The sequence below is a fragment of the Camarhynchus parvulus genome, chromosome 4 (genome assembly GCF_901933205.1).
Source record: "Camarhynchus parvulus chromosome 4, STF_HiC, whole genome shotgun sequence".
Lineage (NCBI taxonomy): Eukaryota > Metazoa > Chordata > Aves > Passeriformes > Thraupidae > Camarhynchus > Camarhynchus parvulus.
This window is the reverse complement of record NC_044574.1, coordinates 68038046-68053416: the sequence shown is the minus strand read 5'-3', so window position 1 is coordinate 68053416 and position 15371 is coordinate 68038046.

Sequence of the window (15371 nt, the reverse complement as noted above, 5' to 3'; positions counted from 1 at the left end):
TCTAACTTCTACAAAGTTCAGCCAAACACTTTAAGATCCTCAATTTTGCAAGTGTGTGTCTTAAACGCTGCAAGAATTCTTACAAGTTGAACACAGTGTTATTCTATTACCATGATTTACAGGCATTATTACCTTTTCACTCTGCTATAAAGGAAAGGAAAATACCTCAGACTACAGTATAGTTCTCTGTCTTCTTTTTAAATGGCTGAGAATGTTCTGGGCTGTTTCAATGAACACTCTAGAAACTCATTCCAGCAACAAGATAATGGTTATTCTGTGTTTAAGTAAAATGTAAACCCCATAATTACTTGAGATGATCTCTAAATTTATAAATCCTGACTGACAGCCAGTTAGTTATCACCTTTACCACTTGCCCACACATTTGTTTTTGTTAATGTTTTTGAACTGCCTTTTCCCAAAGACCTAATAGAACTTTATGAAATACAGTGACAGAGAACTCTGACACAGTCCTTGTTACAAAACATGCCTCAGATGGCAATTACTCAAAGGATGCCATGAGCTCAACAAAACCTTCAATAAATACAAGAGAAGTGAACATCTGCAGCTATTGTTTCAGCTGTAAATCTTGTGAATGCTTTTTACTGTAGCAACAAACTGCTAATAAATCCAACTTTCATTGCCAGAAACATATAAAGGACAGGATACACTTCATGATGTTTTCTCAGTGTCCTCCCTGAGCCCATGCACTCAGGCATATTGTTTCCAGATATATTTTATAGCCAGCAGTGATGCACTGTCCCCTCTACCCTTTCCCTTGACTGATGAGACAGAGAACATTGACTGAATGCCATTACCTGGCACTGCCTCCCTCTTGCTCGACAGCAATGGGAGGCTTCATGCTTACAGCTCATATTAGATTTAGCAGCAATCATCAGCATTAATTGCACATAGATCATTTGGCAAATAGACTTCTTAAAAAAAAAAATCCCCATGAGGCAATTTAAGTGCTTGTGCAAGAGCAACATGTTCCTGGCCTGCTTTTAAAACATATATATAATATGTAGGGCTGACAGGCCAGCCACAAGGAAAGATACTCAATAAAGTCTCAGATTTTCAAAGTACTTTAAATGCTAAAAAAAAAAAAAAAACCAAAAAAAGAAAAAGAAATTATTCTTCCAGTAAGATTTACAGAAGCATTCACATCGCACATGGCTTTAGTCCCTACTAACTACAAAGGTCACTGGCTTGTTTTTCTTTTCACCTCCTGTTACCACACTTTGTTCTGAATGAGGACATGACAGAGCCAAAGAGAAAAAGAGAGAAACTGATATTCCTTGAGCAGAAAAGCTGAACTAAACGAAAGATTGCTACCCTTATATCTGAGCTCTAAAATTCTCTGCTATTGTTAAGTTGGTTTAAATTCAGGCTGAGGGAGGGTTGGAGGTACATGGCTTGTCAGCAAGCTGTGTTCCATGCAGCAGGGGCTCACTACTGACAGCAGCACACTCCAGCTGGGAGGGTAGAAGCATTCTGACAGAGTTTTGTTTGCTCTTCACGTGTTCCACTGCACTCTTGATGTGACGCTGGCCAGGGGTTATTTACAGATCACAAACGGGACAGGGCTGCTCTGGAACGTGCCTTGAGCTGTTTGATTTCCCAGCATCACTCTCATTCCATGGTTATGACAATGGGAAGATGCCAGCAGCTCACATCCCACGCAGCAGGCAAAGAACTTAATGTTACAACTCACTTTATAAGTTTTTTGACCAATCACACAAAGCAAAAGCACACTGACAGTAGTTCCATCCAACCACTACAAGTACAGGTACCTTTGGTTAAAACAATGCTTGAATATTTCAAATACAATACCTGCTTGTAAGCCTTAAAACACAATGCACAGAGCTCCATTATTAAGCTTCAAACTTCTTAATATCTTGCTAGATAAACTTTTCTGCAGCTTAGAGAGTTATTCTAGACAAACATTAATACACAGACCATTGCTCTATTTGTCCTTGCTTTTCTACAGTTTAAATAATTTTTCTGCTGACCAATCTCATGGCTGCTGCTTAGCTCTAATCACAGTTCTGCTGTCTCTGAGGCCTGCCTTTTGCAGTTTTCCCGAAACCTTCTGATTTATGGATTCCCACATTGATGTACTGTACTCAAATTTTTCTTTGCTTCTTCATTTCTTGAAGGTTTGAAACCCACCATCACCTGCAGCCTTCAGAAATGTAAAGCTGATGGGATAATGTGTGAATTATCGAAGGTTTCTTTGTCTCCACATCCTCACCTATTAACCAAACTGGAAAGGAAAGAGAGGAGAACAGTTCCACACTTATTGCCACCTATCTCAAAAGTAAAGATGGCATTACAACCATTTCTGTAGTACAGTGCAGCACAAGCAGCTGAGTCAGGGAAGACTGCAAACTCAAATTTTATCCGAGAGATGTATAATTTGTTCTCTGGGATCTCAGCATTTTGCTGGTGTTTATCCTTAGCAAGTTCTCTATGTAGCTCTGCTCTGCTGGTGTTTTCACAGCTGGCCATCTGCCTTCTAGAAGCAGAGCCATCTAAAACTAAAGGAAAGCAACAGCTTAGGAGGCCCTGACTAGCAAAGACAAAGAAAAATATTTCAGTGCTAAAGAGAGATGAAAAGATTTGAGCACCAAAGACAAATATTTCAGTACAGAGAAGAGGGGAAGAGGAAGTGGAGAAAGAGAAGATGATCATCTCATATGAAATTCATTTAAAAACTTTTTTTTTTCCTCAAAGTTTTAATATATTCTATAGAAATACTTGTCATCACAAAGAGTATCAGACATCAGAGGTCAACAGGTTTTGCAGACATGAAGGATTGGCCATGGTCTCTAAATATAATAATAATAAACAGAGAATGCTGGTGTGTCAGGAAGTGACTTAGTGCATAAAACTATTTTCTCAGTTAAGAAGAGCTACATTCCAGAAAATGCACTTTTATGGAAACCATATTTCAATTGGGCATTTATTCCATTAAGTTCAGAAAAAGCCAAAAGCACTTTCTATTGCCAGGAGATACATTAGTATCAATGCATGACATGGGTTTCCAGACAACTATTTAGCAGCTTTTCTTTGATTAAAGGCATGCAGGTAGAATGTTCTGAAGAAATTGTAAACAGGTGCATTATAGCAATAGATATGACTTCACAAGGGGGTTGATCACCTTCTACTTGGAGACTGAGTAAGTGACTGTAAGAAGAGATCCCTTTTTAGGCAGTGCTGCCACTGATGTTTTGTTAGTTGGCATTTACCAAACAGACCAAAACAGGTGTATGTTTGATTCAGGGCATTTTAAGGGAAAGCTGCTTATTCTTTTACAAACTAATCCCTCTTCCCTTGTGTTCAGTCACATAATAGTCTGCAGTTCACAAGTACCAAATAGTAGCTAGCATTGTAAAGATGGAATCAATAGCATAATCCTATTAAATTCCGCAATGCAGGCTACTTTTCAGATATATAGTGGAATCCTCTTAAATCGATTTTTTTTTTAAATAAAAGGTAGGGTTATGTCAGGCTCTAGCTAGAAACCTAAAATATATTGTCTACATAATGTTCTTAAGACAGCAGTTCAGTCTGTTTTCCTCTGTACAATTTCTGTGTGTTGGCTGGATTGTAACTGTGATCCTTTGCTAGGTGAACTTCCAAAACAAAGCAAACATTTCTTTAGTTATTGCAACCATAGAACAAGGAAAGAATCGACAAGTTTCCTCACATAAGTTTTCAATGAGAAGTGACACATCTAAGTGCATGTAAGCTGTTGTTGTGATTTCATCCCAGCCCAACACAGCCACTTGCTCCCCCACCAGCTGGATCCTGGGGAGACAATGGGAAGGGTAAAATCCAGAAAACTTGTGGCTTTAACAAAAGCCACACACACACAAGCAAAGCAAAACAAGGCATTAATTCACCACTTCTAGTGGGCAGGCAGGTGTTCAGCCATCTCCAGGGGAGCAGGGCCCCATCACAGGTAACAGCGACTTGGGAAGACAAAACCATCCCTTTAAATGTCCCTGCCTTCCTCCACCTTCTCCCCACTCTGTAATCTGAGCATCATTTCCTATGGTCTGGAATATCCCTTTGGTCAGTTGGGGTCACCTGTCCGAGCTGTATCTCCTCCCAACTTTCCAAGCACCTCCAACTTCCTCATCAGTGTGGCAGCATGAATAGCAGGAAAAGCCTTGGCTCTGTGTAAGCCCTGCTCAGCAATACCAAAAACATCTTTGTGTTGTCAACCCTGTGCTCAGCACAAATCCAAAACACAGCCCCATATGCCGTGAAGATCAGCTCTACCCCAGCCAAATCCAGCACATTCCATCCCTATCCTGCACTATTTACATCATGCTAAGATCCCACACTGCTGCAATACAACTTCATGGCCCACCATCCCCCTTTCCCTTCTTTACTATAACACACAAACGCCCACAGAATGTTTTTGAATTCATTTAGCCCATGAATTTGGGCTGCTTCTCTTGTGGTGGTCACTCAGGACAGCAGAGTGATGTGTTACATGGGGTTACTGGGCACCAAAGCCAGCTCAGCTCAGGTCACGCCTGCACTGCAGCTGCCCCTTGTAAGGCTTCTCCTCCACAGGTTTGTGTGGCTTCTGTCACAGTAATTCCTGCAACACACAACTCAAATCGTGGCTTGCAACAATTTAAAGGCGCCTTCATCACAATCTTCACCCCTGGTCCTTTTGGGCCATGTTAATCTGGTGTAATGTTGCAATGAACTCCTCTTCTTCTCCCCAGCCTGGCTGCAGCCAAGGGTTCCTGCTGAAGTCCCCCAGAATTGTCAACATCACAGTCTTCCATGGGCTGCAGAGGGACAGCTGGAAGGGAATCCTTGCTTCCCCTGCTCCTGGTGTCCCAGACAGGGGGGACAGTGCTCCCTGCACTTGTCCAGCATTTGTCCTTCCCACAGGCTGCAGTTCTTCACAAACTGCTCCAGCGTGTGTCCCCCATGAAGCCACAAGTGCTGCCAGCAAACCTGCTCCATCACAGGCATCTCATGGGGTCACATCCTCCTTCAGGCATCCAGCTGCTCTGGCATGGAGTTTCCAGGTGGATCTCCTCCATTGTCTGCTCATTCACAAGTCACAATCCCTTCAGCTCAAGCTGGGACCCAAGTGCCAGCCTGTCCAGCACAGTGACACAGAGACAGCAGCCATACCCTGGCCACCTGCCAGCCCAGGCACAGCCCTGGCTGTCATCAAAACATCCCCAGGCACAATACAGCGAGGTGACAAGAGGTACAGCACCACAGCAAGGAGTGACAGCCACTAACAAGCACTAGGCTCTCACTGACACTCGTGGAAACAAGCCCCATGGCAAGCACAGGAGCCTGCTCATTACTGCCTGAACAGCACTACCAGACAGAAATTCACTCTGGTACATCCCAGCAGATCTGTCATCTCAAACCCTTTGGGCACCAAATAAGGCTGTTGGGGTTTTGGAACAGTATCCCCCAATTCAGTGTCCCCACCGAGATTCTCCCCACAGCACTGCCCCCTTCCCCACCCTGGGACAGGATGGAGAGAATTGGAAGCACAAAAGCAAAGAACATGGGTTGAGATAAGAGCAATTTACTGGAAATGGCTATGGGATAAGAAAAAGAAAGCAGTCACATCAACACTGCTAATGACAGAGGGTAAAAGTTACAATCCACACATAAAAACCCCCTGATAACAGACAGTACCACCAGCTCCCTGCATCACATTTCCTTGACCAGAAGGAGCCCCTCTTCCCAGAAAACAGTCCCTGTCCTTGCCAGTAATGTCAGGGCTATAGAATAACCACTGGGCCCTAGCCATGTCTGCTCCCAGCTACTGCAAAAAAAAAATTAACCCAGTTATTGCCACCTATTGCCAAAATTCCTTCACTAACATAATCAGATTGTTACTTTTTTTTTTTTGAAAGTTAATGTTAGCATTTACTTGAGTATCTTTCTGGATAATATCTCTTTTACTGTTCACTTGATCCCAAACTTTGATCGTATTTGAAAATTGGAGGATTTCTAAATCTCTTTTGAAAAACTGTCATGTTTGAACCAATAGCTTTAATGTCTTTCCATGCAGGAATATAGCAGGGGTGTAAACACCACAGCTGTGACACTTGCTAGCTAATTCTTGAGCCAACAAAAAAAAATGTTACCTAGTGCTTGGTACCCAGGTCACTGCAGCTTGTGTTATGGTATAATTGCTGATGGGCAGACTGAAATTTCCAGCTGTATCAGTGGAAGATGATTTATCCAGCAAGTCATGCCATAGTCCATACATATTCCAGGAGACATGGATATTTGTCTGGTGTCTTTCAGAACAAAAAAACCCAAAAAAAAAAGTACACACAGAGATTTAAGAAATTATGTCTCTGTTTCCACAGTAAAGATCTGTAAATGTTCTACTTCCTACCTTTCTCTGTACCATGAACACTTTCCAGTTGTGCAGCCACTGCAGATCCTGATGCTATCAGCAGATATATCAAAAAATCAGGGCCTCTACAGTACCTAGACTGTAGAAGAATCACAAAAATCTGTAACTACAGTTTGCAAGTCACAAAATCAGAGCGACTCTATGCTCGGGATGATAAACTGACGTTGCCAAAGAGATGACAGATTTCTCATTTCTCCAGGCAATAAATGTACATATCCAATGTTTTCTAGACTAATTTGATGCATTTTGCAGATTGATTTTTATTGCTAGCATCACACAGCAGCAGAAGTCCTGTATTTCACACATCACCAGCAGCATCCCTCACATGTGCAGTACTGTCCACAGAGCTTTCCTGAAATGGAACCCTGGGAACAGACAGGGGCTGAGGGCCAGGCAATGCCTCTGCTTGACCTTCTGGTGCAAGAGGGCCACAAAAGAGGCTGGGGAGAGCACCCAGAACCCTGCCTTTGACCCATCCATCTTCCACATTTTAAATGGGCCTCTCAATAGATCACAACACGTTACAAAGGTTCGGGATTGACAGGAGGAGAAAAAAAACCCCACAGAAGTGTAGCAGCCTCATTAGGATTCTGCTCTCAGAGACTGCACACAGCTTTGTCTTTTGAAGAGTAAAAGCTGCTTAACAAGTCAGCAATAGCCTGGTCCCCCCCCCAGAACAGCTATGGTAACAGTGTTCATTGCACAAACACGTTTCTTGAACTACTTTCCCAAGTCCCTGCTAATGCAAACCTGTGGAGGGAAATAAATGCCAGACAGCTCTTTTGTCTCCCTGGGTTTTTTGAACACTCCACACGACAAGTATATCACTCCTGCTTCCTGTCTTTTGACTTTCTGTTAGAAATTATTCATCAAAATACACATTTCTGAGATTAGGGATGAATAGTTCATGCAGCTAAATCCACAGAACCAGCTGCACAACTGCAAAGTTAAGCAAAGATTTCAGAGATTTCTGGTCTAGTAAAGACATTTAACATTGCACTTTGAGATGTACTTGTTCGAGCCCTTGGAAAAAACTTTTTACAGTTAACAGGAATGCATTAGGGTGGTTACACAATCATGCTAATCAGGGGCCATAACAAAACCAATTTACCCACCCCAAAAAAAAAAACAGTTGTAGCTCTTCTCATTTTTTAGAGACTAGCAGGCAGAAGTGTTGATTTTCCCTGAAAATCTGGACACAAACCTCTCCCATCACTTGGCTGTCCTTTCCTGCAGGGGAGTGCTCTCAGTGCCACATCTGGCTGCTGTTGCTTCAGCAACTTCATGGATACTGCACCGAGCCTGAAAAAAATGAATATCAAAACCAGAGCAACACATCATGTATAATATATATATAATAATGATATATAATTAACATATCATTAATATCACGACCAGAGAAATTAAATTACTTAAGTACCATCATATAGATGTTTAATACCAAAATCTAGATGGACTGCTACTCTTTTGCCTTGCCTAGCCTGAAGGAAAAATTGTGATTCTGTATAAGCAAGGTGCAAGGGGCAGGCTCTACCTCAGGCCCTTCCTCAGCAGCAGGTTGTGTAACCCTCCAAGGGGATTTGATCCCTTCTGTACAACTTCCAGCTACCAAGCTTCAGGGTTCTAATGCTAAAATCACTAAGGCATTAAGCATTTGCTTTAAAACCTTTCTGCTGCACTGTATCCTCCCGAAACGTGGCCATGAGGGGTAGGAAGCATGAACTTACTAACAAAATGTTTCCCAAAAACAAATGCATTTTTGATTAATAAATCACAATAGAAGCATTAATCTCAAGAGTAAATGAATGAAAAGCTCAAAGAAAAGGTCAGGTTTTGAGATTTCTACTGATAAAACCTGTGTGCTAGTTGTTTGATTGTCCCAATCCTTATCCATACCCAAGCTGCTACAATGTGGAATTAGAGACAAAAAAAAAGTACTTTAAAATAAATGCACATTTGCTTCATACACAATTCTAAACATGAGGCAAACCCAGCCTTTTTTAAAGGGCTGATAATGCCAGTATTGTTTCCCTTCTCCCTGCTCCATCCCTTTGCCCTTGTGAGAAATTTGAATTGAAGAAGCAGAAACTATGCTATCCTCCCAAAAACACAACACTGACACAGCTGGCTTAGCTTCCATATGTAAAACCACACATTTTATTTATAAAGCACTGGAAGTCCTAAGCATTTTAGAAAGTCTCAAAATGACAAGAGTCAAATAAATATACATGCTTAGGGCAGCATGCGCAGAGCTGTGTTCATTTGAAAGATGCTCAGGGACTCAACACTTCAAGAAATCCATGAATTTCTAAAACACGTCATCCTTGCCCTTTGAACAGAGGCAGAGAGGGAGATGAGCTCACAGCAGAAAGCCTTTCAACACCCCTGGAAGGAAGAGCACCATTTAGAAGCAGTGGCTGGAAGGCGCCCAGCACAGGACCCAGCAGTAGTAGCAATTTCCCTGAACAGCACAGAGCTCTTTTGAAGGGAACTATGGGATTAACAAGTGTGATTTCTCATGATTTGAATACTATCTACCTAAATTTGGGAAAAGTAGATAGAGGCCTATACACCCCAGGGGTGAGAACAAATTCCAGCATAAAGCCCTTCACTCAGAATGGCTTGAAGCTCAACATAATTAGTGAAAAGCATTTCTATTTCTTTCTTCCCTTCTCTTTACTTTATAAGCAGAATGCGTAAAAATAATAAAAAACCAAACCACTAACCTGAAAACAGCTATGTGTTTTCTATCAGACACTGACAAATTGACAGGGAAGGGAGAACAGTCACATTTCTAAGATCACTTTGTGTTATTTTTACATGTACAAGAGAAACATCAGTGATCTGAGAGTATTCTACAGGATATGACTGATTTAACTGGTGCTACCTAGGCCAAGAAAATAAAACAGCTTGCATATCCAGTGAGTCATTCTAGGCACAAATCATGGAGTGCTTTGGTTTTTGGGTTTTTTTTGGCATCTGATCAGGGCAGGAGAGCAAAAGGGGAACAGTAGTGTGTACAGGTCAGCAGCACATCTACAGAGGCATAAATGAGAATGTGTCTACACCTCTAATGAGTTAACTTCAATGAGTTTAATTAGTTAGGAAAAAAAATTGTGTAACCGAGTATGACTATGGAAAGTATTTTCAGTGGAACAGGTCTGATATTTAAAAAGAAAGGGGAGAAAAAGTGTTCTTGCAAAGACCCATTTTGCAAGTGCTACTGTTTTATGTTGCCCTTTCAAGTAGGCAAGAGAAGGGGAGAAGAAAACCTATGATTCAGAAATAAGTCTGAATCATTTTCCCTGGAAATACACTTAGAGGACAGTATTCAGCCTGCTAGATAACATCACACTATAACTCCTACACACACAAATATTTCTAATTTGTCACCTAAATTCTCTAATTCAAACATTTATGGTGCCATTATTCCAAATCAATTGGATACCACCATAACAATCTAGTGGAGAATATGATATGCAGAGCAACTAGAAATACACACTAAACTTTATGTGTGTATATATATAAATATAAATATATAAATATATATATATACATGCACACATATACAGCTACACCTGACCCAGTACATTTTGCTATTTGATGATTCATTAACACAAACCTAATCATAAGCATATTTTTTCTCTCAATTATACATGCTTATATTTAATTTCTAAATATTTAAACCCAGATTTTTTTTCCCCACTTAGAGCATCTAACACATTTTTCCTTCCACTCATACGGAATAAAAATGTTCATAGCCATAAAAATTGGTATGTCTTTAGTAATCAGAATATTTCCAGCTATTTGGCAAATACAGAGTCTATTATTCAGATTTTAGTAAGCCTAAATTAAATGAGCATGAGAGGGGAGATTTGGTTTTGGACCAGGTTCGCATTCTACTGAACAGAAAGTGGTTTGCCTGAGTTATGGACTGCAGAATTCAGCCTTTGAGTAGCCCAGTGAAAGAGCTATGAGCAACTATTTTGTCAAAATTTTGTTTGGAGAAAGCCCCCTAAAGCTTCTTTTTGTGTAATTCATGTAAGTCTTGAACTTCTGACATTCATCAACACAGTGCTTACATACCCTACAAAACAAAATCTTATGTCATGCATCATTAGATGATTTCACACTGCTCCTGCAGTCTGGCTCACTGATGTTAAACACTGTCTTGGAAAATCTCTTTGTACAATTTAGGAGTCTCAATATCACACTTGTAGTGCAATGAGTCAAAGATAACTTATGCTGTAGTCCAAGTAATTTCTAAACTATACCTTTCTTGGTTTTGGTTTTTATTCTCAATTTGCTTTTCAAATTTAATTTACAATTATTTGGTACAGCCACAGACTCAGCATAGGAGAGGTTATGTGCCCTGCCCACCTATTCAACCAAAAAGGGCAAGCAGGCTCCACCAAACTTCATAAAAGTCCAAAAACCAGTGTATTTTGCTGGTTTCTTGCTCAAGCCATCAGAATCCTAATCCAAAACCAGCTCACACTTAAGGGGGGGATATGCTTGATAAGCCACTTGCTGCTCATCATAAGGAAAGACTCCATAAATGTGAAAGGAGAAGGGAGCCAGAATTTTGTTTCTAAACAAGTTTAAAAAAATAAATTCATGATTTTCACTAACCCAAAAGAATGGCCATGATTGTTGCCTTCTGTGGAGTTTTATTCTGCCCACAGCTGCCACCCCCTCTGAGAGTTGGAGGAAAATCTCCACAATGGCTTGTTCTTACTGATAGGAAAATCTTTTATAACACAAGTCACCCCAAAGAGTTCATCTTCTGCAACAGATAGTGCAGCAATGCAATTAAAGATGAGTAGACTGAGAACCACATTATTATTTTTGAGCCACACAAAACCAGGTCATCTTTTCCTTTTGCTATATTTCTGCAGAAGGCTTTACATCATGTCTAGTGTAAGTCACAGCTTGGCTTTCCCCATTTCAACTGTCCTGCTTTATAAAATATTCAAATTCAGGAAGACAAAGTATTTTAAGAGCTTGGCTAGAACGAAGGAATGCTCAGAAATTCACAGAAACAATGAAACTATATTCCTTAAGTAATTCCTTATAAACTAATTTCCTTAATTCAACTTTACTAAATTCAACTTTACTAAATTCAACTTTATTAAATTCAACTTATTTACTAAATTCTACTTACTTTACTAAATTCTACTTACTTTAATAAATTCAACTTTACTAAATTCAACTTACTTTACTAAATTCAACTTACTTTACTAAACGCAACTTACTTTACTAAATTCAACTTTACTAAACACAACTTACTTTACTAAATGCAACTTTACTAAGTTCAACTTACTTTACTAAATTCAACTTTACTCCTTTACGCAGAAGGAATAATTTGCTTTTTTTCCCTAGATTTAGTGCACAGCATTCCTTGGCTTGAATTGTTGTGGGGTTTTGTTTTTTCTCCTTTGAACACAAAAGTGACAGCATCTCTCAGGGCATACATGGTCAAGTATAAATCTCTCTCCCATATCCTCACCCACTCTTCATTATGACCAGAGCACGGATTTTTTGACCCTGCTCCAGAGGATCTTTGTCTTCAGTAATTAAACTGGTTAATGAGCAGGTCTTTCATTGAGTAGTGTATAATGGGTGCATAAAACTCACTATGCTTTTAAATTACATGTTCAGGGGACTACTTTAGATGAATTTGATTTTTTTTTCTTCCATCTTTCATTCTTGTTTCAGCTCAGAATTAAAACTGAGTCCATACGCATTCCTAAATGTTTAAATGAGGGTGGGTAGCCAGTGAATTACCCAAAGGTTTCAGAAACTGTTCTTGGCTCAGTTTTATCCCTCACACTTGTGTTCAAAGCACAAGTATTTGTCACTGCTCCACAGCCTTCATGACACACATTTTTGGTGACAGTGTCCATGCTTCTTCCATCCACGCAAAGAAAAAATTCAAATGCCTACTGAGAGACCAAAGGAACCTTAAATATCCTTATTAGGATTCTCTGTACTTCAGGAATTGATGATAACCCCAAAAGTACTGGCTGTTCCCTAGTCCTTCATTAGGAAGCTCTGTAGCCAGAAGATATCTTTTTTTTTACACTGACTAGTGATTTGCAGAGATTCTATATTTTTGAGCTAATCTGAGACAATTTAAGAAGAATTAACCCAAAGAAGAATTATTTATTCGACAGCAATTTGAAGAAGCTCTTCAAACACTGAAGCATAAATCTATCACTGGTCAACTCTGACAATTTAAAACAATATATTTTGGTTTTGTTGCTCAATTTAAATTATTCCACAGGGTACAGTTTATCAACCTTAAAATTCTTTAAAGTAAAATCAATATTATCATTGCAGTCCAGCAATGTATTTTATCTTCTCTGGTAGCCTCTTCAAAGAAGCAGCAGTCACTAGGTTAAGACTGGAGGAGGAGACAGTCCTTCCTGGAGCACATTTTACATTTAATCTGAAGAGATGCACAAAACTGTTGATGCAATTCAAACTGAATTACTCTCCTGACAAAGGAGGTATTCATATAGTTTATACTTTGTTATTCTTTTCATTTTTAAGCTTCTTTTTTTCTTGAGTCTTCTATGTTTTCTTTAGCTCCTGTCATCTTCCTAGGCACCCCCCAGATACACATTTGAGATTTAGCAAGTGTGCAGAAAAGTCTAAACCCCTCAGCAAATGGCTTCCATGGCATTAATGCATGAGGCACACTAATTTCTCTCTGTTGGTTCACTCCTGCACTGACAGAAAGAAAAGCATTCTTTGCTCTTTATAGAGGTTACTGTATATTCACAGTAAGTATGCCAACCTACACTGGTACTTTTCTGCCAGCTCCAACATATTAACAGAGTGTGATGGTTAAATTCCATGTTTCACTGGCAGTTCAGAGGGCTGTAGCTGTTAAAAATAAAAATAAAATAAAATTCAGCACAGCTGTATTTGAAATTGCTCTGTAGGTATAGTTCTCCTGCTATACATACCGTGCATTTTTCTTTTCAGAGCACATTGCTCAGCAAATGATGAACATTGGTGGTTATTTGAGAAGTGCAGCATCATGAAGGAAAATTGTGCTCTCATGGTGGTAGATATCGTGAGGAGGAAATAAGAGCAGACTACACATACTTGGGTGGATGCTATTCCCAAGCCTGAAAAAAGTAGAAGAAATAATTTTGGAATTCATCGAGAAAAGTGGAATCAACTTCCACCAAAAACAGGCAAGATATTCAAACATCTTGAGCACTAGCACTAATAATTCATGAAGATGCAGCTTTCAGCAGCATCCCATGCCTCTGAAGCTACAGCGTTCCCACAAACTGCTCTTATGGGGCTTCTAACATTTATGCAAACATTTTAGACAAATAATTGTATGGCTTCATCCAGTTGTCATGATTCCCCTGACACTGAAGTTTTAAAGGTCAAGTATGGTGTGTCTAAGCAGTTCAGGTTTTGAAGCACACTAAGAAGAAATTAAAATTTAGGGAAGAAGCAAGGGTGCACGATCTTCCTTTGGACTCAGTCATGTGGAATTCAGTGATTAGAACCAAGTTAATATACCGAAGAATAAATTAAACTCAAGTTTGTTTGCAAGCAGTTCAAATGACGCCCATCTCCGTGTTAAAATAATTTTCAAACAGTTATATTTGCAGAGTTCTTTGCATTAAAGGAAATGTATAGTAAAAATAGAATGCCAAGCAAAAGCATTGCTACTTTGCCAATCCCCAGCATGCCTCGTGCTAACTTCAAATTATTTTCCCTGCAAATTCTTCTTCATCCCTATTCTTTTCCAACATGTACTTCCAGCAAAGATAGAAGAGTGCAGTGTTTAAGGACTGGAGAATCAAGGACATACTTCAAGTTGACTAGCAGTTGCTAAAACAGGAACAGTTATAAAGAAAAAAAATCTTTTTTTCAAGTGTTTCCAGTATAACACCTGCTTTCCAAGACACGTGGTTCATATATAGATAATTGCTTGATTGCTTGCTTTCATGTCCTTGCCAGGAAATACTGGGAATTTATCTTTGACATGATAGAAAAGCACAGCTTTGTTGAGATTAGCAATTTTTCTATTTAGTCTCGTTAGAAGACATTCTTAACCTACTAGGGGCAAAAAAAAAGCCTCATCAAAACTCACTAATTAAATTACAAAAATTACAAGCAAGGTAAGAGTACATTGCATGACTTTAATCTGCTACATTTTCATGTGACCATGTTCACAGGGGTCCAAGGATGAGGGAAGAGGTGAGGATTTGGCTCCATGTTTCAGAAGGCTTGTTTTATTATTTTGTTATATATTACATTAAAACTATACTAAAAGAATAGGAGAAAGGATTTCATCAGAAGGCTAGCTAAGAATAGAATAGGAAAGAATGATAACAAAAGCTTCTGTCTTGGATGGAGAGTCTAAGCCAGCTGACTGTGATTGGCCATTATTAGAAACAATTCTATGAGACCAATCACAGATCCACCTGTTGCATTCCACAGCAACAGATAATTTTGTTCCTGAAGCCTCTCAGCTTCTCAGGAGAAAAAAATCCTAAGGAAAGGATTTTCCATAAAAGATGTGACATTTCCAAGTTATTAACACTTCAGCATTGCTACTCAGTGTCAAACATCTACTTATTTTTGAGCGAGGTCTTAGGCAAAATCGTTGTTTTGTGGGGAAGCACGTTGTCCCTTAGAGATTGACTGTCTCCTTCCAAACCTGGCATCCTCAAGTTTACAAAGCACAGCTCCATCTCCTCTCAACCAAGAGCTAGCAGCAATCCCATTGTGTTACCATCATCTGTTTAGGACATCCCTGCACGCCCATCAATGTGCCCATGGATACAGGCATTGACTAAAGTGCTAAGTGAGGGTGAGCAGGCCAGAGGATGAACTTCACTGATCTGACTGCTGGTCATGGCCTCTGGGCTGCTCTGACAGTGTTTGCATCTCCAAAAGCAGCACGCTGGTC